Genomic DNA, 24688 nt, shown 5'->3' on the forward strand with positions numbered 1-24688 from the left:
CGCAGCCTGCTAGTTCTTACATGCATACCAATTACTTCTATTGGTTTCAGAACACGTAGTCAGTACTTTAAACAACCATGATAATATCGCCAACTAAAATATTCAACATCTCCATCTCGGGACGCTGTCACCGTGCAGATAACGATTAGAATTGGTAATCAGATTCACTGCTGCTAAGCCAAGCTGCACGAGGCATTTTCTATCCGTGCTTATGTCAAACTCAATTAACATTCTAACACAGTGTATTTCAAAGGCTCTGACCTAATCCCAGAGAACAATGCTGCTGTTTATTTACTTCACGTTAAAAGTTCTTAAGTCTGAGGCAGGGTTCTCGAGGCAAAGATATTTATTGTCACCATAATATTTTACGTTGGAACATCTGAAGAAATGCAAAAAAAAAAATATATACACATTAAATTTCTGCTGTACGTGATGTATGTCATTACGGGGAAGAAAGAAAAGACCAACTCAGGCTATGAGTCTTGAGAATTTTTAAGTGATATGAAGACGCTGTGTCCTTACAGACAATACACTTCAAATAAGAGTGAGGTGTGTGATTATTTTGGTATGAGCCCCAGTAAGAGCACTCGATCATACATTATGACAAAATCAGTTTCTAGGTTATATTTACCTACTTGTTTATTTGTATGTCGTGATGTCACTTTTATTAATAATAAGCCAATATATGAAATGAAAAAAATCATCAATGTCCTATATGTACAGACATGTGTAGGTATATATGATTTCTCCGTTGACAGGATATTAATAGTACATAAGAAGGGACTCTATACTGTCAGGGTATTTAGTTAGATTAGCAATGGGTAAATATTCAGGAAGTTTAAAAATCAGTTTTGCAGGGAGTACCTCCAAACGTGGGTCTACTGATCCCGATGTAAAGTTTACATCAAGTATCAGGGCTAAAGGCTGTGGACATGCTTGTGAACAAGATGGCAGAACATCTGGATTTTTAAAAAATGAATGATGCTGTCAAAGGACGCATCTGTTTTATCTACACAGGGTGGACATCCGCGGACTCAGCAAAACCAGCCTCATTGACACAGTGTAGACAAAACATCGCAGCAATCAGAATTCTTGGGGTTCACACCTGGCTGGTTGAACATTCTTCCCTTTACATCTATATGTCTGCAGGTCGTGCAGATAAGGCTCTGATTGGCAGCCGTACCAGTGCATTTCTTTTTCAAGCTCTATCGTGTATAGTTCGCTTGAAATCACTCAACGTGGAAAGCACAGATCTGTAAAAAGCCAGAGGGCTGAACACCAAAATCTGTTGTATCCCAGAGAAAGTTTGGTTAAGTATTTACAGAAAGGAAGTGATAAAACAGTATTGAATAACAGGGTAGCATGTTGCTTCCAACTTGTCTTTCTCGTTGAGTCAGTAATTGGAACCTGATAATTATGTCGAGAATTCTGTTTGAGAGACTAAATGTTTTAGTGCCCTTTGCGTACATATAGAAAGCATATTTTAGAGAAAGTTAAAGTTAAGTTGCTTGGATTTTCTTTGTTCTCCAGTTTTTCAGGATCTGTCAGCATTTACTTTATCATCTTTGGAAACTAACCTGTAGGAACTAACCTTGCAAAATAGGAGACTGTCATGCATTAGTGACAAAATGACATCCCAGGGGCAACAAACTCTGGCTTGACTTTCCTGCAGTTTTATCTTTTGCCTACAAAAGCTACATTAAAATAAGTTATTGTTCTAAAGATCCATAGCAAGAAGAGAGAAATCATGATCTGATTGCTTTATGTAGCTTAAACAAATGCAAATTCTCAGTAAAGTATATATTTTTAACATTTAATACCAAGGCTAAAAAACATCTTCATAATTCACCGTTCTTGGCCAATTAGAAAAAATGCTTTCACTTCTTGTTCCGTAGTGACACTTGTGATGAAAGCATTTGTTTCAGTCAATTTCTTTTTGTAGCAAACTTGACTTTATGATGCATCACACGGCCCCATTCAATTGACTTCTATTTTTGGAATAAGCGGGCACATCTCCAGGACAAAACTGAGTTCCCACGTGGAACTGAATGCAGGTGTCTCCAAATGTGCATTTCAAACCAAGAAGATCCAGGACACAGTGCTGAAAATCTACGAAGAATCTAACTTAAATGCAAAGATGTTCACCTGGTGGAAAGACAGCACAGCCCTAGCTAGACCCTCTACGGCACTCTTGATGGATGCAATTGCCTGGGGTGCATTGAGCTGCTGCATCCATGAAAATGATCATTAAGTTGCGGGATGTATTACATTCCATAGCTTAGCACCTGAACTAAGCTCAGAGCATTGATTAATACTTCTATTTATAAACCTTTTTTTTTTTTTTTTGTCAACGAGAAAGGTACGGGCAGGCCATTTATCATCGTTCATTTTACTTCTACTTTTATCGTCACCTCCATGAAAAGGGAATTGAGAGAGCAGTGGAGTTTCCTTTAAAGAAAACAATAACAAGGTCTATGTGATGCATGTGTTGTTCAAGTTGACACCATGGACTATTAGCTGCATCTGTATTTGAAGCTGATGAGTTGTAGCCATGCTTACTGAATCCCTGTGCCACGTGATCAAAGTGGGATGTGACTAACACAGTGTGCAGCTTTTGTTTTGTTAAGCAGTTCTTTAAGCAGTCCTCACAACTCAACCTACCCCAAACCCTAGGGTTCCATCTTTTTGCAGGATGGATGGCAACTTTGCATGGGCACGCAAGTCCTTGGGAAGGGCTACCTCGTTCTCTCACTCAGCTCCTCTAAGGAGCTGTGATGTAAACTCGCAGTGCCTGGTGTCCTCATCCTCTTTGTGTACTCACACAGATAATGACACTCGCATGTCTACCTTACAATCATAGAGAACAAGTGGAACAGAAACAGACGGTGTAACTGGTTGGGCTGTTGAGTTTTCTATAAAATACTTAGCAGGAGGGAGGGGACTTCTTTGTATCTCTAGCTTGCAGATTTTCCCAATAAGCGGTACTACACAACCTGATGGGCGTTTTCCCAAATTCTGGTACATGACCTGTGGGAAATGAACAAGGAACACCATGTTCCATGAGAAGTAGTGAGTGCTGATTGCTTTAAATGCCTAAAGTGTAGCTCTGCAGGTTCAGAGCAAGTTGAAATACAAGGCAAGAGAGGTTTTGTTTGTTTCCTTTCTGTGTTTCTACGTGTGCTCGTAGCAAAAAAGTAGTGAAATTTGTGTTTCTTAAAAAAGCTGGCTCTTAATTCCATCCATTTACTCTATAAATACGAGTATCCATGACACTAGCATTAGGTAGACTGGGTCTCACAAGGTAGGGATTCCAGTGCCTTGTGAATCCGAGTTTGCCTCGCCTGCCCCTTCCAACAGTGTCATTCTGTTCTGCAAGGACAAGTTATTCGAAAGGCAGTTTGCATAGACTATCAATTTGTCAAACTCATGTTGATGCTGGCCAAGCGATAATACCAGGGTGGAAAGATTTAAAAAATCCCTTTTACTTTATCAAGCTTGTTTTATAGCTAACTATTTTCAAAAAGGATGATTCTGTCTCTCTAGAAATCCAAACACCAGCTTCAGATGGGTATTCTCGAGCTACAAAGTGAGCAGTAAAAGGCAGAATTGAACAAGAAATGAACATGACAAGGTGCAATATTCAGTGTGTATATCAGAGTTAATTTTGCATACGAATTGAATTTCTTCAGCTTATTTTTTAATTAGCTTAAGCTAGTGCATTCAGGAGCCAATAACGCAGACTTACGGGACATGAATTACTGAAAGGGTTCCCAGCCAGGCCTCTAAATCACAGCCCTTGAGCTGATCTCATAATTACCACGGAGCTGAACCACAATATCCCGTGCTGTAGCAACACTGTCGCCGAGGAGTGGATGGGGGAGCGCCGTGATGGTTACAGCCCGGCAGTGGCATCTCAGGGACCACAAAGCTTTGCTGAACACGGGGAAGTCAGTTCCATCAACCTGCTAAGCAGTTAATGTCCTGTCAGGCACACCTGTGTTGACTGCCAGCTGTTCACAGAGCCTCTGTTTGATGGTCATTCTGGGACCTGCCTGATGGGGGGAAGCGTGGGCTTAGAGAAGTAAATTCCTTCCTGAAGATTGATCAAGGAGAGAGGTAAACTCCTGGAAGCTGGAGTTGGCTCATAAAGTTGAAGACATGAGCGTGTACTGGCAGTTAAAGAAGGGGAATTTATTTAGGGCTCTTGACTGGGGCTTTAGAGGTCTGTTAGTGCCTTGGGTTAAATTACTGCTTTCAAATCATCCTGGCCATCAGGTTCTTTTAGGGAACCTCAACTAGACATAAACTCACCTTTTGCTGTGGGTACCAGGGGCAGGCAGGTGCAGCACTGCTATGCAGGTAAGGGAATAGAGCAGTGAGATGTGGAGAACACCCTCTTCCGCACTCAGCTGGTTCCTGAGCCCTGTAGAGCCGGGTGCTGTGGCCCGAAGGCAGGAATGGTCGCCTGCAGTTGCTCTTCTTGGGGCCACCCTCAGCCCGTCTTGATATCGTTCTCAGCTCAGCAAAGCTTCCAGAGCTCCTGGCCCGTTGGTCTCAGCCCATGGGGCCCCTGGTAGCATCGTGAATGAAGGAAAGAAAGCACTCTTTTCTCTGTTTCTTGGGCCTCTGGACTTTTTTTAGAACTTTTTCTGCTGACTGTCTTGGAGCCAAGGGTGGTAGCAGCCCCTCTGTTACTACCCGGGGGTATGGCGCCATCCCCTTTTTATCTCCCTCTCAGCTGCCCACACAATCCTGAAAACATCCTTTATTAAGCCCTCCTTGAGCTAGTTTGAGTTTGCCATCCTGTTAGGAACCTGATTGACATAATCCCTTCCCTAAATAAGCTTATGGGCTGTCTGGGAGACAAAACTGACAAAGCATAGCACAGTAGATGAAGCCCTGGGTGATTGTGCAAGCGAGGTAGCATAGGGGTCCAGAGGCAGGAATTCTTCCTCATATATCACAAGGGGCCACGGCGGGGGCGCCTATAGCAGGTGAGAGATGTGTATGGTCAGATTCTTGTTGGCTGCTCTGGGTAGCTTTCTGTGCCCAGCAGTGGGACAGGACCCCTCTGGAATGAAGGTCTTCCATCAAGCAAGGTAGGTGAGAGAACTCGGTTGTGGCCATGAGGCTGGGGAAGCTCAAATGGCCTTTGTTTCAGAGGTTCCCCTCATCGTCTTCAGTCGAAGGCATTTTGGGTAACTTGCTCGGAGCCCCAACATAGCACATATGAACTCACATAGATCTTCAGCTGGTGGCAGAATCAAAGTCTAGGCCGTGTTCTTTTAATCCTGTATCTCTTACTAGTAGATGGCACAGAGAGAGGCAAAGGGAAAACCATCCCCCTCAAAAGCTGGATGTGGCCTCACGTCAACCCCTGTCATCCGTCCCAGGGTCTCTACCTACTATCTCCACTTTTGCTCTTTATGCTCAGTGCCTTTGCCAGCTAGTCCAATGAGGTCCCCTTGTCTGCCGAGTCCCCTGGACACGGGCGTCGCTAATCCAGCTGAGTTATTGTGGTCCATGCAGGGTCTATATGCTCTATGCTCACTTCCCAGATCAGCCCTGAACTGTTCAAGCTCTCAAGTTCCTCCTACCACTTAGAACTGTAGTAGGCTGTTGGGGTGCACTCGAACGTTGGTGAGAAGAGTCAGTTAGCGACAACCGGAGGCATTCCTGGAAACCCCACTCCAAAGGAGAACTTCTCCTGCTGTGCCCATGAGATTGGGACCAGTACCCGGTTAATCAGGAGAGATGATTTAGCTTCAATGATTAACCAAAATGAAATTTCAAAAGATGTATCAGTGAGGAAGTGCTGGTGTTGCTTTCCCAGTAAGACTGTCATTGTTCGGGTTTGTAAGACTCACATCTTTCTTGAAGTGATCCCGCAAACCAAATGGTCCCGAATCCGTAGGAAACTCCCACTGGGTTGAAAGAAGGGTGCCTGGCTGCCGTGTACTGCCTTTCTTACCGGTGATGGACCACCTTCCTGCAGCCACTCCACATCTCCACAGGTACAGCAATTTCTTTTTTGGCAACTTCATTGTCAGACGACTCTCCTTCTGGCCGTGTTGTTATCACCGTAGTCACTGGATGTTTCTGACATTGTTCTTGGCAGGCTTGGTTTTCCAGGGCACAGCTTGGGAAGAAAACATGAAAACCTTGGCATCACTTCGTGTGTTTTTCTGTCCTCCTTGTCATCCTTCACAAGAATAAAGGTGGAAAACAACATACTTTAAAAAAAAAAAAAAGGCCGCCTCAAAGAGAGGGAGTGACATCAGTCTGCACAAGTCTGTCATTGCCCGCCTTTGCCAATACAAGAGTGCTGAGCTCTATAGCATTTGATTAGAGTTGAGTCATTGTTTTTCTTTTGTAAATCTGTAGAAGATTGACCAAACGTAACTCATATCAAAACTCAGGGGTGCAAAGAGAATGTTAAGTATGTGGGCACCTTAATTTATGGGGAATAAATGGAATTAAAAGATACGCATTTTCTGTGTTTTAAGGTTTTCATGGAATATATGGATTATGAAAAAATCATGTGGATTACTGTTGGGTTTTGTACCAAAATAAGCTTAACTTGCAATTTTATTTTGCATGGAGTTTATGAAGTACCGTTATACTTGATATACTGATTTTGTCTTAAACTATCTGGGTTTCCAGCCCCCATCCACTCACCACCAACTCGCCATCAGTGTCCTACCTTCTCATCTTGTACACAGCCCATTGGCTTGCTTTGGTCTTTTGAGTAAGCATGTTTTTTCTGCCAGTATCTCCCACCCTTATTTGTTTCTTTGAGTTGTGTTTGGGCAGAAAGGTGTGGTTTCTGAGGCATTCCCCAGTGGAGGAGAATTAGGGTACCAACAGCGGTCTGTCTTGTATGTACCCACATGCTGCCGAACATGAACATGAACATGAACTCTGTGGCTGGGGTTGTTTGGATCACGACACAATGTGGTCAGGCCCCTGGGCCCTCTCTTGAGGTCTCCACCTCATTTGCACTTCTGTTCTTTCTGCGGATTTCTGTGCAGTGCAGCCACAGCTGTATGTAGTCTCGTCTTAGCCAGTCCCTCGTTTGCCACCTGGGCAATTCGTCAACCACTTAGGTGGGCAGACCGTGCTGCTGCACACTGCTCCTTACACAGATCCCCTGGCATCAGAAGACCGATCTTTATGTCAAACCCTTTTTCATGTCTTCCTTCTTATCTCCCACAAGCCTCAATAATGTCAGAAGTATCTTCTCTACAGTCATTCTCATTGTTGTAACAACCACGGCAAAACATGCCCACATCATGGAGAAGTATGTATTCTCATTTCCATCATAGTCCAGCATCTCCTTGGCCATCTAGTTCCCCAGCAGATCCCCTGCATTTTGGTAGGAATACTTGGAGGAACATAGAGGTTTGGCAGGCAGGCACAGGGGCGGTAGGCATCACTCTGTCTTCATCCCTTTGATGACTCAACTACAAGAAATACCAGGCAATGACTTCTCTACACGTGCCCGGGAGGGATGTGAGGTAGGTGTGATGTCCAGAGGGTGTTGTCTCTGCTGTGATGTAGAGATATAGTAGATTTACTGAGCCCACAAACACCAACAGTTGATGGTGTAACGTTGGGGAATTTTAAATACTCAATCTCAAGTCACAAGCTTCCATCCACATCAGAAGCTGAGAATCTTTAACATTAGGTTGCTTGTATTTAATAAAATACTGTTCTCTACCGGAATATGTGTCTACTGTGGGGTAAAGGGAAGGCCCGGTGTGCAGGTGGGGGAAATACTTTTCATTCAAAAATATTGCTCTATTGAAACACAATGGAGCGGTGTTAGTGACCTTTCTCCAGTACAAATACAAATAGGAGAATGAATTGGAGCACAGGCAAGGGCCCCTGAGGAAAGTGGAATGACCTGTTGAACCAAAGGGTCTGAAGGTGAATCGAGGTGCACACACGAGACCAGCTTCCCAGGGAGGTGACCTGTGCGCTTGTGCTCCTGCCCCAAGGTGAGGAAACAAATCCAAACACCATGTGCCCTCTACGCCCTGAGAAGCTCTTTGGAGTTAGTGGATGTTCCTCAGTGGTCTCGGCAGTGTAGAAATGAAGCCATCGAGTAGATACTCTGCCACTCACCCATACTTCTGCATTTATTTGTTAGGTTGATAATAATCTTGATGTAACTGTTGTATTTTTAAAAGTTATTTTTGCTTCATTTGCAAGGCAGAGAGAGAGAGATGGGAGAGATCTTCCATCTGCTGGTTCACTTCCTAAATGATTGCAATAGTCATGGCTGGATGAAGCCTAAGCCAGAAGCCTGGAATTCAACTCAGGCCTGCCACGTGGGTTGCAGGGACCTAAATACTTGATCCATCATCTGCTGCCTCCCTGGGTGCACATTACAGGAGGCTGGATAGGAGACAAAGTAGCTGAGACTTGAACCAGACATTCCGGAATATGGGACTATGAGAGGTTGACTTCCCAAGTGTCACCTCCACACTGTACCAAAAGCCTGTCCCTGCTGATTGTTTTAATTGTAGAAAATAATAGATGGGCAAATATTTTTAATAAGCTCCTGTCTAAGTAAAAGGCATTGCTGTCATCCATAAATACATCTTAAATGAGTTTATTTTAAAATGTCTTTCAAAAATGTAAAATGAATATAGGGACCGGCGCTGTGGCACAGTGGTTTAATGCCCTGGCCTGAAGCACCGGCATCCTACATTGGCGCCAGTTCGAGACCTGGCTGCTCCACTTCCGATCCAGCTCTCCCTGCTTTGGCCTGGGAAAGCAGTAGAAGATGGCCCAAGTGCTTGGGCCCCTGCACTCGTGTGGGAGACCTGGAAGAAGCTCCTGGCTTAGGATCGGCACAGCTCTAGGCATTGTGGCCAGTTGAGGAGTGAACCATCAGACGGAAGACGTCCTTCTCTCTCTCTGCCTCTCTTCCCTATGTGTAACTCTGACTTCCAAATGAATAAAATAATCTAAAAGAAAGAATATGAAACTAAGCTTACAAGAATGTAAAAAATAATAGTGCATGTCTGATTCCACAGTTCTCGGCTGTTGTCTAATTACAGGCTTTCCGTAAGTAGTACTGTTAATAGCATTGTCTACTCAGTGGAAATGTTAAAATTAAATGCACAAGGTCAAATATGGTTTTCCAGAGTATTTATTTAAATGGAATTTGGTACTTATGGTGTTGGGAATATCACCTCTGTTCCCGAAAACTCTAGAATATAAAAGAAGAAATAGAACCTCAGCGGATGTAATTCCGATGTATTTTGAAAGTATAGTTACTACGGGAAAGATCCTCCCAGAAGATGATAAACTCTGAATAAATTCTAGAGTCTTCTGAGCTGTGGCCTCCTGCCTTGCTGGCTACGAGAAGAGAGAGACCCTATTGGCCTCTCTGTCTTGGGTTTTGGTCATTGAGCCAGAGCAACCAGTAAGGGACTGCCCTGCATTACTGGAGTACTATCTTCTTGGTGCAGCAGAACCTTCCTGGTTCCTTTCCAGTGGATCCCAGCTGAGTTCTTCATATCTTCCCATTTCAGAAGGCTCTTCCCAAACAAGGGACAGTTTGACTTCTCCTACAAGTACTTGAAGGACCAAGTAACATGAAGGCATTTGAAGCAAAAAGGAAACGTGTTTGAGACAGTAGCCATCAAGGAAACCAGCCTAGGTGGTCTGCTGATGGCAAGAGCCTGGACCTCTTTTCTTCTCTCATTCCTTGTTGGGTGGTGGCACTGGTGTCCTGGCTCTGGATGCACATAGCACAGGTCTCCTTGGCTGGAGGTAGAATAAGTTACAGAGAGGAGAGACAAAGCTGTGAGTTCTTCAGGGTACTTGGTGTGTACTGTAGAGATCCATACCTTTCTGATTGCAAGTGTCATTCTTTTTTTTGTCCTTCCTCTTGTGTGAACCCTCCTGGGTATGCAATTGGTAGATTTGCATTCTCATATGTAGTGACAGTGTTGACTCGGTGTTAAAGGATTGCCAGTGTGTCACTGGTAGGAAAATTGAAATAATGACAATAATAATACAAAACCTAGTGATTTTTGAGCTTGCGTTGCACTTATTAAACTAAGATCTGTTAACATTAATTATCTTATTTAGCTTTGATGCCAAGCAGTTGGTTTAGCTATTATAGTAATAATATTTTCCAAATCTAATGAGAAAACAAACTCAGTAATGCTAAACTGCTTGTTCGGCATTGTACAGGTCACATACACCCATGGTCAGGACTTAGGCCCAGGATTCCTAAAAATCACAGTACATACCCTTAGCCTTTTCAAAACCACTACGTTCAGAGTATCAAAGTAGCAGGACTATAGGAGCCATAATAAGATTAAGAAGCCTGCTAGATTTGGTAATCCCAACTTGGAATTTATATCTGGGACTGCTAAGGGGCAAATTCACTTGGGCAATTTCCAGGCCAATTTGCTCTGTGACTATAGCCGGAGTCAATTCAGCAGTCCTACCCACTGGTTTGATGATCAGTAATTTTTTCTTTGCTTTGAAGAGAATCCCAAAGCTGTGTTAGAGGACGCTTTACCCCCACTGGGGAGGGAGGGATTTTCCTATTTTTTTTCTCCTTCCTGCAAAATGGAAAATGCTGCAGCTGCAATTTGAATTTCTATGTTGGCCTTGCCAATGCACACACAGCCACTTTTCCTCTGAATTACGTTTTTCACAATAAAATGCCCTCGTGTCATCACAAGAGGGTGTGTAGCCCACACGGTGAGCGTAAATTACACTTAGCACACATTGTTCAGTTTTCATTTCCGTTTGAGAACTCATCTTTCAAGAGTTAATAAAACCATCTACTTTTATCTTTGGGTCTCTTTGATTCACATATGAAATTATAGCTTCAAATGATGATAACCCTGAGAGCGGAATAAAACATTTCAAGATATAAATATTAGTACTTGAGCAGACTCCCTGTGTAGAAAGCCCATCCGATTTTTAACTGAAATTCCCCCTGAGATTGCAATGTCTGCAGGCAGGGACAGTATGGCCCTGTGTCTGAATCCCCCAGGCTACCCCAGGGCATCATAGCAGGCAGACAGCCTGGGAAGCCCTACAAAGCAGACCTGCTCTATGCACGGCCTCTTTCTTATATTCTTGGATTGCATCTAGGCTCATGGGGAAGACATTATCCACGGTAACTGGCTTCTGTTCATAAAATTTTCTCACAAAGCCATTTGTAGAAAATGGAGTTTCAGCTCTGTCACATCCCCCCATCAGCCAATATCATTGATCCGTGATCGGAGAAAAAGCATCATGCCACAATGCACCTGATTGTCAGCTCAAGGCCGCTCTGACCTCGTGTGTTCTTGGCCTTCGTGGGGTTCTGACCATCTTCATAAGCTGTCATACGTACAGGTTTAAGAGAAGGAAGTCTTAGCAAACGTGGGCTTGGTAAGGTGTTGCCAGGAAAAAAAAAAAAAAAAAAGATTAAAGTGTCATCTGTCAAGATGCTCTGTATGCATGATTTTTCTTCAGCTTTCTGTTTTGCTTTCTCATCAGTTGTGGGTTCATTCAGTTGCTTCTTTGCTATGGTGGAGAAATACAAGTGGAAGCATCCCTGGGAGTGAGTTTGCACTGCGGTACTGATAGGTACCACACAGAACAGGGAGAAGAAAGCGCTGACACAGGACATGTGCTTTTCTCCTTGGCTCCTCTCACACGCTGTCCTGATGTATTTCAGGCCTGGGGCCTATTTTCAGGGCTGCTTTTGGCTTTCTGTAATTTGAATGGTTCCTTATTCATTGAACTCCACATTACATATGGTTAAATGCCAAGTAAGTATTTCCACCATTCTTGTCAGCATGGCTTTCTTCCTGGGTTTGTGTGCATTCATAAGTCCAATGGTAGAATCTCATTTCTTTGGATGGCTGCGTGATGTCGTGCACCTACCATAAAAACAAGCAAATTGACGCCCTGCCAGGAGTAGCCAGAGGAGATCTTAGAAGCGACTTCGTAATGACACTGTTGCCATATTGCACGCCTGTAAATAATTCATTAAGTCAACCACCCTTTTGTTTTAAGCAAACATAAGCAGATGCCTTTTTAAATTGGACGCAGACAACAGTCTACAGAAAAACATTATTGTAATGTGACACTTAAAAAGAATAACAGATTTGCTTTATTGATTTTTGCAGTAGCAATGTGCGGTGATTACTTCTCTTACCCATTTTATCTCACTCGTGGGCTTTGTCCCCTGATCTTGCTGTTGTATTCTTGTGTGAATGGGTGTGAAATTGCATTGGAAACAGCGGTAGTGGGAAGGTGATGAGATTAATTCGTAATCCGTCTAGGAAATCCAGGTGATTTTTCCTGGTCACCACTGGTGACTTTGTGATTCATAAGAATGAATGTCACCAGATGGCTAAGGGAAATAACTTCCAAAGGACAAGCATCTCTGTCATATTTAAAAGATTGATGAGTTAGTGTTTTTTAAGTCAACTAATGTATGTATAAGGGTCAAAACCGTTTGGAGCCCCAAATCGTTGTGTTTACATTTTCCAAATGCTTAGATTTGTCTGAACTGACAAGACATATTCATGAATTGCTGTATTGATTTCTGAATATCTTACATTGTTCCAGGAAATACTTTGAATGACTCCTTAAAATGGGCATTTTAAAAACCTGTGCCCAGTAAAATGACTACTATTGACAAATACAGTAGTCCATACTCTTGGCTGTTAGAATCACATGTAGGGGATTTTACAAAATAGATGCCTGCTCTCCCCATGATTTGAGTTTAGTTTGTCTGAATGGGTCCCAGTCAATATTGCCTGTAAAAGCTCTCCATATATTTCATATAAGCAGGCAACTAGTACTATTGCCTATTGCCTACACAGGCTCAGGTACTTGAGGATGTCATCTTGTCTTGGAAACATTACATTCATTTGAGCCTAATTATTAGCACCTATTTGGTTATAATTATCATCATCATGAATATATCTATGAAATTACAGAATGCTAGAACTGGAAGCAAATTTGATGCATAGCTTTGCCACGGTATTGAGAATTTGAAATCCCAGAAGATCAGAATGCTAGTTAGTGATAAACCTAAGCCAGAATCCACATAGCTCTGAATTCTGGCTCGGTATTTATTCTGTTCTGTATAGAATTTGGATTGGCCAGAGTGTGAGTGTGTATGTGTGTGTGTGTATGTGTGTATGTATGTATATGTGTCTCTATCTGTCTATCACTATTGAGCCTGACCCATAGAGCTCCAGAAGTGCATGGAAGAGGAAAGAATCAGTGGATTCTTGGGAAACAGGTACTCAAGTCTAGGAGATCATGGAACTCAGACAAGAAACATGGAGGTGTTTGAGGAAACAGGAATCACCTACTGAAGTAGACCAGATGGATGTGGCAGCAGGAAGCCAAGACAGAATGTGGACACACAGAAGTCTGAGTTGAGGCAGAGAGTTTGGGAACAGGTACAAAATTAGAGCAACAGTAATGGAAGCTGAAGTTGTTTCTCGGAATTCATCAGTGGTGGGCTCCTTGTGCTAGATGAGAGGCACGATGTGGCTCGGCTTGAGTTAAGGGCAGAGGCAAGGAGTGCACCTGCCCCAGGTAGGAAGAGAGCATGGGGGAAGCTGATAGTCAGCACAGCTCCGTAGGAACATTGGTCCTTAGTATAATCCTTGGAGGAGACCTTGGTAACGGGAAACCCCAACCAGATGTTCTGTTTAGCACCATTAGTGAACAGATTAGAATATCAGTTCAAGGCTTATTGGTCCCTCCATGGCAGTTCAAATGAGTGCCAGGTGGTTGTCTTGACTTAGAAAGTCAAGTGAGTCTTTGCCTGTTCCTCTATTTTGTTTTCATTTAATGCTAATATTAATAATGACAGAAAAATCATGATAAGGCCGTGTTGTTACTGTCACTTCATATGCTGGGATGCTATTTACTTCAGTAAGACTATTATTTTTATCATTCTGCAGATACCAAGTATTATAGAAGAATTAATCTTTCTTGATATTAACCAATGTTTTAAAAAGTTTTCTCTTCTTGTTTTTAATAACTTAGTGTAAATTTGCCAATTCTAAGGAAAAATAACTAGAAATATAGGGAAATTAATAGTGATAAAATGAAAGGGTGACTACACTGATTTTTAAATAGATGGAAAATATATTTTTTCTATATGCATTTTATTCTTAAAAATAGAATTCCAGGGCAAGTGTTGGATCTGTTATTTAAGTCACCCACACTGTGTACTGGTGCTTGACTACCCAATCACACATTCACATAGTAAAAGGTCCCCAGAAAAAAAATTCAACATTTTGTTTTTAATTATTTTAGAGACAAAGGGAGAGAGACAGATGGATACAGAGTATGAGAGAGAGAGAGAGAGACAGAGAGAGAGAGGTAGCTCCCATACACTGGTTCACTCCCCCCCGAATGCCTACAGCAGCAGGGGCTGAGCCAAAGGCAAACCAGGAAGCAGGGAACACAGTCCCCATCTCCCACATGGGCGGCCGGATCCCAGCTACTCAAAATGTCTATGTGGCGTTCCAGGGCCTGAATTAGAAGCTGGAGTGACGACCAGACCCAGGGATCCAACCCAGCGCTTCAGGGTGAGACACGGGCATCCTAACCCGTGGTTTGCCTACTCAGTCAGATGCCTGCTCCCAACAAGAACAATTACGGTGATGGCCTAATAAACCTTAACAAAAAACTGCATGCATTAGTAGAAACCGTTCTGCCTACTCCACCCGGATACCCCTGTGCAGCACACAGTCACACTTGGCTGTTCCTAAGGTCTTTGAAGGGTAGGATGCACTGATGCAATCATTCTTCTAGTGCAGCCTTACAAATGTCAAAGCTTTGAACACTCAGGTGCTGTTTGACATTATCTGACCAGACCAAGAAATTCTGTTTCAATGTATTCAGTTATTTAGAGAAACATCAGCACTCCACAATTCATTCTGGCTCTGGGCATTAGTAATAGTGTAGTCATGATAGAGTTTGAAATGGTGTCACTTGATGTGAGATCTATGATATACTGAGTTTTTTTTTTTTTTTCTTTGAGAGCAAGAAGAACAAGCAGTGAAATCTCTTTCAGAAAGATTTACTGCATTAATAACTCCAGGCTATTTTAAGTCACAGTCAGTCTTGATAGAAGAAGTAGAGAGATTACAGAGCGGTTCTGTTCTTTTTTTTTTTTTTTTTTTCTGTTAGAATTGCAAGCTGATATTTTACTGTAAGTTATTTGAAGAAAACAGTGAATTCATCCTTTAAGAATACGCCTAAAGTCATCATTTCCTTTTAAAATTTTCTCTTCCATCTGTGCTCGGTGAAAAAGAACATTGCTCTGAATTTATCCAGTCCAAGCAGGGCCTGAAATTGAAACTCACTTGGTGGTCTAATGTTGAGGTCCTCCACACGTATTCACAGGACTCTGGGTGTCAAGTTGGGAGACTGACTCTCCTTTAGGACAGGTGCAGGATCTTTAGGTGGGTGAAGGACCCTTCCCAGCAACAGTATCTACAGCAGTCAAAGCTTGACAACAGCCCTACTGCTGCTAAAATGGCAAGTGAATAAAGCAATCATAAATCATAGTCTAAACATAACAGAATACATCTCTACATTAAAAAAAATAAGAAAACTATTGGTGAGTCCAACAATCTGCTGATGAGAAGAAAACTTATACCAGAGTGTGTTCTGTGTGACTGCATCTACGTGGTGTTGTAGAGAAAGGAGGCAACAGAACTGAGCTCCGTGGTTGCCTCTGGGGGGTAAGGGCAAGCATGGCCTGGGAAGGGGTTTAGGGGGTGACGCATCTTGCTGGGTGAGGGTTCTGCTATCCCGGACACGTAACGTTGGTCCTAACTCAGAATGTACATGTAAGATGTATGCCTTCCACTGTGTCTCAGTTTTACATTTTAAGAATAAAGCTAGAGGCTGGCGCCTCAGCTCACTAGGCTAATCCTCCACCTGTGGCGCTGGCACCCCGGGTTCTAGTCCTGGTCAGGGAGCTGGATTCTGTCCCGGTTGCCCCTCTTCCAGGCCAGCTCTCTGCTGTGGCCCGGGAAGGCAGTGGAGGATGGCTCAAGTCCTTGGGCCCTGTACCTGCGTGGGAGACCAGGAGAAGCACCTGGCTCCTGGCTTCGGATCGGCGCGGTGCGCCGCCACAGCAGCCATTGAACCAACGGAAAAGAAAGAACTTTCTCTCTGTCTCTCTCTCTGACTGTCCACTCTGCCTGTCAAAAAATAATAATAAAGCTAGAAATGAACACTGAGCTCTTTGTGGAAATGCATCAAAAATTCCAATGAGTGGATCGGGGTGGTGAGGTGTGGACGGAAAGATGGAGAGGGGATAAAGTAGGTGGGCGATGTTTGTGGTAGAGCCTAGGTGAAGCTGTCTATGGAGCTGTGCACTGCCCCTTTCTTCGGACTCTGCTGTATGTCTGAAATTTTTCACAATAAAATATTGAAAAATTGGGAAAAAAGGACCAGTGTTGAAAAAAAAATCTACAATCTGCTCACCATTTTATCAAGAAACCTTAGCCTGCTGGTGTGTCGTTGCATGTATTTGAAATATATGCAGAAATCACAAAACAGCATGCAAGTAGCCATGCTCACGTGAGGATAATTAAATTTCGCTCCTTACTGTGCATGCCTGAATTGGAACACGGCTGAGCTAAAATATCAGAAAACCTTTTTCTTCACAGTACAAACATATCCTTAGCTTTCTGAGAATTTAAAGTTCACACTGTTTAACTGCTGATTTTTTAAAAAAGATTCATTTATACATTTGAAAAAACTGCACTGAGAGAGAGAGAGAGAGAGAGAGAGAGAGAGAGAGATCCTCCATCTAGTGCTACACACCCAGTTGGCCACAGCTGCCAATGCTGGGTCAGGTTGAAGCCAGGAGATTAATCCATGTCTTCCACATGGGTCACGGGGGCCCAAACACCTGAGCTTACTTCCATTCCTTTTTCCTGGCTAGTAGCAGGAATCTGGATTGAAGTGGAGCAGTCTGGACACAAACGGGCACCTCTATGGGATGCCAGTGTCACACGCAGTGTCTTTACCCTCTGTATCACAATGCTGATCCCTAACTGGTGATTTCTCGCCATTAGAAACCAAGAGGAAATGGAAACAGTCTTAGTTGCCAAATTCTTCTAATTGTTCCCAATAGAAATGATATTTTAATTTAACCTAAAAGTAACATTCGGCTTTCTAGAAGAAAGCAAAACACTTTATTCACTCTCTTCAAGAGCAACTGTCCAGAAATGTTAGTTCTTTGCACTCTGTAACATTCTGGTCCTGGGGATTTTCAGCAATAAGATACCTCTGCTGGTTTTTCTGGAGCTAGGATTGTCTCAACATCATCCCTTAAGACGCCTTATTACTAAGTCACTGTTGCGTTTTCTGAAGGCTGTTGCCATCTGCAATTTTCATAGCTTTTAGAAAATGAAGGACATTATATTGGCTTTGAGCCGATTGATAGTAGAGTCACATTTCTGCAAGCTGGTGACAAGAAAGACACGTCTCTGTAGACACTGTGCAGGGTGGGTAAAATTCAGCAAACCCTGCCCCTTCCCGATGTTGTTTGGATTTAGATTTCTCTGTTGCTGAATAAACAATCTTTTTGTTTCGCAGTATACAACACAGAATCTTCCTGTAATGTTGTCCCTAACCTGATGACCTCTCTGGCTGCTCCAGAGCTGCGACCATGCAGGTTGGGGCTGTTTCTGCAGCAGCTGGGACCTGTCCCCTGTGTTTGGGACTGTCGTTGATGGGACATACACAATATGTAATGGTGTCACCTAATTTCTTGAAGATTGAACCTAACATTCAGTGCAATACCGTCAACAACTAAGAAATTTTATGCAAATTGACAGATACCAATACATGATCATGGTAATAATTGCCTGGTATCATTTCCTGCTCCTGCAGCCCAGGCATTTAAGTGGTTAACTCATCTCTTGCCTTTGTTTTTTTCTTTTGCACGTGTGGATCTTGAACAAAGAACTGACTTGATGTTTGCTGTCCTTTTACCCTGTTTCCCCCAAATGTTCTCTGCCACAGAGATAGGTCTGAGTGGATGAAGGAAAAGTGACATGGAGCAGCCGAAATAGCAATTGAATAGTTGTTTATGAGATAGGAAGTTTACATCATTTTGTTGGGGGGGGGGTCTGTTTTCAATACATAAGGCAGTTGAGGTGTCAGAGACAGGACCAACTCATGCTCCATTTCACCTCTTTTATGGTGAAAAACCAAACTGTAAACAAGTGCCTTTGTAGTAGGAAAAGTGAGGGCTTCCATAGAATTGAGCTGAAGTAGTATTCAGCTTTTGCAAAAGATTATAATGCATCCAAGAAGGAAAAAAGTCCTTTTTGCCTGCATTTCACTGAAGCCATGACCCTGGAATATAAAAATGACTCCCATGTGTTAATCTTCTGTCCTTTCTTCTTCTTTTCCCCTTGTCCTTAAAAAGCAGTTTTGGCCTTTAAAAAACACAGTGTTGGCCAGTGCTGCGGCTCACTAGGCTAATCCTCCGCCTGAGGTGTTGGCACCCCAGGTTCTAGTCCCGATCGGGGCGCCAGATTCTGTCCCGGTTGCTCCTCTTCCTGTCCAGCTCTCTGCTATGGCCCGGGAGTGCAGTGGAGGATGGCCCAAGTGCTTGGGCCCTGCACCCAAATGGGAGACCAGGAGAAGCACCTGGCTCCTGGCTTCGGATCAGTGCAGTTCGCCGGCCACAGCACCCCGGCCGCAGTGGCCATTGGGGGGTGAACCAACGGAAAAGGAAGACCTTTCTCTCTGTCTTTCTCACTGTCCACTCTGCCTGTCAAAAAAAAAAAAAAAGCGTTATCATCCTGATTTGTTTCATACCAAGTTTATGTCTGTGCGTGACATTTTCATGTGCATACACACAAATCTTCTATTCAATTAGCCATCTGGAGTCAAGGGCCTCTATTCTCTGTATTATTTGGTATGCTGGGGAACCTCAGCTTTGGCAAATTGTGCTCTTATAATTGTTTTTTAATCCATAAGAAATGTCCCATTTTTTGGATTGTTCTGTAGCCATCAATATCTTGGCTTTCATAGCGTGTGTTAAAACTAGAAGGGGAACTTGAGTCACCTGGAGCAGGACTCTGTATGACAAGTAGAGGGACCCAGCACGGTGAGGCCTTAGCACACCCCCGACTGCCAGCCGAGCTGTCTTCACAGGTCTGGGTGCAAGAATCCTCTCGGCCCTCTGGGATTCCTCAGCTGCTGGCTTCAAGACCCGGGGAGTGCAGTGGTGAACTTTCTCTGGATCAGAGGTGACCCTCTACACACTGTCTTTTCGAAGAATTTCCTTAGGATTTGTCTTAATCATGGATCCTCGGAATAGAACCTGCAGCTAAACTTCTTAAAATAAGTTGAAAGGCACTACATATATCATTTTCTCTCTCTCTCTCTGTCTGTCTCTCTCTCTGTCTGTCTCTCTTTCTCTGTGTGTGTGTGTGTGTCTCTCCCTCCCTCCCTCTCTACTCCCCCTCTCAGCTCACCTATCTCCTCTCTTCTCCCTGTCTTCTCATTCTCACTCTCTACCTCTCTCTCTCTCTCTCTCCTTATCTCTATCCTGCCCTCTCTCAGCTCACCTATCTCCTCTCTCCTCCCTGTCTCCTCTCCCTCTACCTGTCTCCCTCTCCCCCTCCCTCCCTCTCTCCTCCCCTCTCCTCTCCCTGTCTCCTCTCCCTGTCTGCTCTCCCTCTGCCTGTCTCTCTTCTCTGCCTCCTCTTTGTCCCCAATCCTCCCACCCTGCCTCGCCAGAGCTCCCAGCATTGGGTCTCCGAAGTCAGGAGGACAAGTTTTGTCCCTGTTGTCATTCTCAGCTGACCGGCACTCTCCCCCAGCCTTGCCACTCTTGAGCCATATTGCTTCGTGATTCGCGCACAGCCCTGCGAAGTGGCGTGTGGCATCGTGACCACAGCACAGTCCTCCTGTATTTTCTTCCTGAGAGCCGTGGTGGCGTAGACGTGCCGGATGCGTGCTTCCACCGGCACACACGTGCTCAGCTCCCCTCACTGCTCCATATGTTCCCCTGGATAAGACATTCTCAGTGCTGAGGAGCTGAGATCCAGGGTGATTTTTTTTTTTTTTTTTTTGGAGTTTTGCCGACAGGAATCATCCATTTGTTCAACAAGTATTCAAGGAATGTACTCGGTGCCAGGTACAATACTAGACACTAAAAATGCAAAGATGGATGAGGCATAGGCTTTGAAACTTAGCTTTGAGGAGCTCATGTTTCTTTAGGGCAACAGAAAAATAAACCTGCACGATGTGTGAGCTTAGGGCTCGGGCACCTCATTCAGTAAGGGAGAGGCGACTTACAGTGGTCCGGGAATGCTTCCTGCTTGTATTTAAGCTGAAACTTGCAGAATTTATAAGTGTTAGCACATAAAGGACAGAAGAGCAATCTAAGTGGATAAATAGTGTTTGCAGCAGCTCCAAGTCAAGACAGTAAATCTCCCATCTGTTTTTGGTTCTGCACTGGACAAAAAATTCTGAAGTTGGAGGCATGGCTGCTTCATTCCCAAAGCAGAGTAAGGAAATCACAGTGTTGTTCTCCATAGGGAAAATCAACCTGTGGAGTGATAACCTGTGCCTCTCCTGTATGTCTTTTTGGATTGTTCCAAAGATGTGACTTTGCCATGCTTGCTCTCAGAAATATCTTTACCTTTTTACCCTCATCAATGATGCTTCAGCATCAACTGACAGTAGAAGAGATAGGAAGGGCAGTAGTGGGGTACACTAGGGAGGGAGCCCACTATCAGTTCACCATTCCCTAAGGCCCTGACACTGGAAATGCCATTGAACACCTCTAAACTTCAGCTCTGAAGTGAGAAAAATTTCTTTACAATATAACAGTCAATAACAAACAAGTAAAAAGGAAATGCTGCAGAAAATATGTAGCACTATACAGACAGAAGCTATTATAATCTTCATTTGCACTTATAATCACTCCTTCTATCTGAAAACATAACACTGATATTCATCTATGTGTGTGAGGATTGAAGGAGGCTTGTGTGCATCCCAAACTGATAAGCCTAATGTCTGTTCACATCATGTCTGTATTTTTTCTTTTCCATGTTTCAAACTGGTAATATTTAATGCTGCTCCTGTGTGGGCCTGAGATGGTCTTCTTTATTACCTTATTCCGGTCAGCTGGTAAACTGTCCAAGGATATACTGAAAGGGGACAATCAGCCTAGTTCTCAATAAATATTCTCTGACCAAGTAAAGAATGAAATTTTTTAACCTGAATGGTATAATAAGTTAATTACCTTGTCATATTTTTTATTGTACACAGTATTTGATCAGGGAGGTTAATTTCCAGTGGACTTTCTTCAATCGTACTTTTGGTTACCTGTGATCTTTCTTGGATATGCATTGCAGTAATACAGACACATGCTATTTCTTTGATATATATTTTCCAGATACCTGCAGTATAGACCTATGGCATCAAACTCAGTCCTGTGCAGAGAAACAAGAGCTGTCTGACAGGAACCTCCCATCCTGGGTGAAGTTATCTGGCCCACAAATCACCGTATATCTTAAGTGTACAGTGAGAAGGTCCAGCCAAAACAGCACAGTAGCTTAAAGGAAGGAGAAATAGGGAGTGGTTGGGGAATGACTTCCTGGAACATTTGGAAAATACCTAATGTTTATTTTTTAAAAATTTTACCAGACATACAGAAAGTGTGCACTTAGAGTACTGTATGATGTTTTGTTATGTGTATACAGTGTGTAGTATCCAATGTATCATCTACAGTTATCCTTTCAAGCATTCAACATTTCCTTATTGTGAAGCATCCAAAATCCTATATTTTAGATGTTTTAAATTACAGACATACACGGCACCTTACCATTGTCAGTAGCCTCCCTACTGTGCAGTAGAACTCAAGAACTTTCTGCTATCTAGCTATAACCCGGTACCCGTCGATCAACTTTTCCCCAGACCACCGTCTCGATTGCTAACATTGAGGACTGCTTGCCAAGAGCCAGGCATGGGTCTGAGGCTTCTGCATATGTTAACCCTTGAGTTAGTTACCCTTGTCTCATATTAAATACAAGGGACTTGTAGCTGAGTGTGGCTAAGTAACTTGCAAAATCCCTCAAAGAGCAGAGTCTGAAGCTGCACAGTTGTACTTCCTGCCTACACTCTGAACCACAGTACTGTGCCCGCTCCAACATGACCTTCAGGGTTGAGATACTCAGGGAAAGAGGATCCAACGGGTGAGCAGGAGCACAGGCGGGGAGGTGGGGTAAGAGGAGCTCAGGTGGAACGTGGGGTTGACAGCTGAGGAATAGTGAAAATCTCATCTGGAGAGTTGGGAGGACCTCACTAGGAAGCTCTGAAACATAAGCTGAATAACCAGACTGCATGATTTGGGCAGTGCAGACTGGTTATTGAGTTTTCAGTGGAGTTTGAACACAAGAAGGCAGTGGTGTGCAGAAGTGACAGCACCTGTGCCTTGTAGCCTTTGCCTTTCCTTTGTTTGTCCTTGAAGAAGAGTTTGCCCCGCTCTGAAAACTCTGCTTTCTCTGCCTTTACACCATCCGGTGCCCTCTTCCTAATGACCTGATTTTTATTTGGGTATCCATGAGGCTGCACACACAGGCAGGTGACCGTGGTTAGGAAAATTGGTGGCTTTGAACCTTGTGACAAATTAACCTTAGGACCATTCCCTGAGTTCTTTGGATAGAGGATGGCATAGATCTGAAACCCTGGAAGCTGGTTTGAGAAGGAACCGCACGCAGGGTGGAGAACAGTGATGAGAACCAGAAACGGAGCTCAGATGCTTGTGTTGGTGGGGTCTGAATCCCACAGGCCCAAAGCCCACCCAAGTTCTCAACTTTTCACATAGAAGAGTTACTATATTCCTTTTGGTTAAACACATTGGTGTAGCTTTCCTATTCCTTGCAGTAAAAGTTATTTGAAGCCGTGCACCGCCTCGTGCTAAGGATTTCACCTTGGATTTAGGACAGCGAGAAGCCCTAGCAGAGTGAGGTGACCTAGCTCATGATCTGGACTCCTTTTGTTCCTGGTTCTCTTCTGAGGGCCTCTTTACCGGAGCCCATGCCAGGGCCTTTTCAGAAGTCCGCTCTGAAGCCTCAAATCCCACATCAGTTATCTTCTCTCCCAGAACTGCCGATGTCTCAGCAATCTGGAGCTGATGGAGGCTCTGGGGTGACCAAGGCAAAGCTCTGTATCATCCCCAGGGCTTGCACATCAAAGAGCCCAGAGGAGGGCTCAGCCTGTTCAAAATGACAAATTAAAACGAGTCCCAGAGCTTTCTTCTCTAAGCACATAAGACATGTTTTCTTTTTGAACATTTCATTGCACTATCTTCAGAATCAAGCTCTCTAAAGAATGTTATTATACCCTGAGCTTCTTGACACATTTCCTAATAATTTGAAGCTTCTGACATTTATACAATAAAAGATTGCATTTCTGTAAAAAAAAAAAAAATCAATGAATCTTCTTGGCAATCGTCCTAAATCTGTAGAGATTAAATTCACTTCTCAGGCATTGCTATTGCGTATCAAACACAGAGTCACACAGTATAATTAAGATAGTTGTAGAACCATATATTTCTTGCCTAGCTGTCTGCTTTAAACTATCTTGGGAAGTACAGAGATAATAGGGAAGCTGCTTCTTAACCAGAGGGATCACATTTGCTAAGCAGAGTGGGCTGAGCCGGAACGATGTCAAAGAATCAAAGAAATCTACCACCAAACCAAGAACATCTACATTCCTGCTTTTGATGCATAAATGTTGCTGATAAAAAAAAGAGAGAGAGAGAGAGTAAGAGAGCGAGAGAGCAAGGCTCGCCTCTGGTTACAGCTCCCAGGGGAATGGCAGCTATTATCCCCTATTGAGTTGGTACTTACCATACAGAGCCTGAACAATTCATACAGAAAAATAAACCATAACATTCCTGTTTATTATTCCTTGAGCTGAGAGGTGGTGACATTAAACAGTTCTGCACTGCTGCTATAGATCAGCAGGCTGGAGATGTTCACAGCATGGGATGAGGACTCCTTGGAAACCACTCTCATCAAAGCAGCCAGCTGTCAGAATTCCTCAAATTAAACTGTTATTACAGTAGTATTCATTAGTCAGTTACTAGCTATTAAGATATTTTTATATCGGCACCATTGACATTGGCGGTTGCTTTTTTAATGCGCGCGTTCCATGTAAACACGGTTCAGTGGCTCACGTGAGGACAGCAGACTGTTAGAGCCTGGTGCCCAGGGTGGAAAGGCTTTTGCCAAGGGCTCCTGCTTTTCCCGTTCACATGTGCAGGTCTCTGGGGCGTTGGATGTTTCTTCCAGTGTGTGGAGTGGGGCGAGGGGTAGTAATAACAGATTTCAGCACTGGTGTTTGCCCAGCAAAGTGGTAGCTCAGCGTCAGAAATTATGACTCTTAGAACTGTGCCAGGGTCCCTGATACAGTGGGTTATGCTTGGAATTCCGTGTCGTCTCGGTTGCCGGGCATGTGCCTAACGTTTGCTTGAAATCCAGAATCAGACAAAGGGTGTGAAATGGGATGTGTGGGGGAAGCAAGGAGGAAAATTGGATCAAGCTCTCATGGAAGGAAAAATACATAACGTGACTTGGGTTCTACCCAACTTAAGGGACGTCCTTGGCTTTTGCGAAAGTCCTTAAGCATCATT

This window comes from Lepus europaeus, chromosome 4 (genome assembly GCF_033115175.1).
Source record: "Lepus europaeus isolate LE1 chromosome 4, mLepTim1.pri, whole genome shotgun sequence".
Classification (NCBI taxonomy): domain Eukaryota; kingdom Metazoa; phylum Chordata; class Mammalia; order Lagomorpha; family Leporidae; genus Lepus; species Lepus europaeus.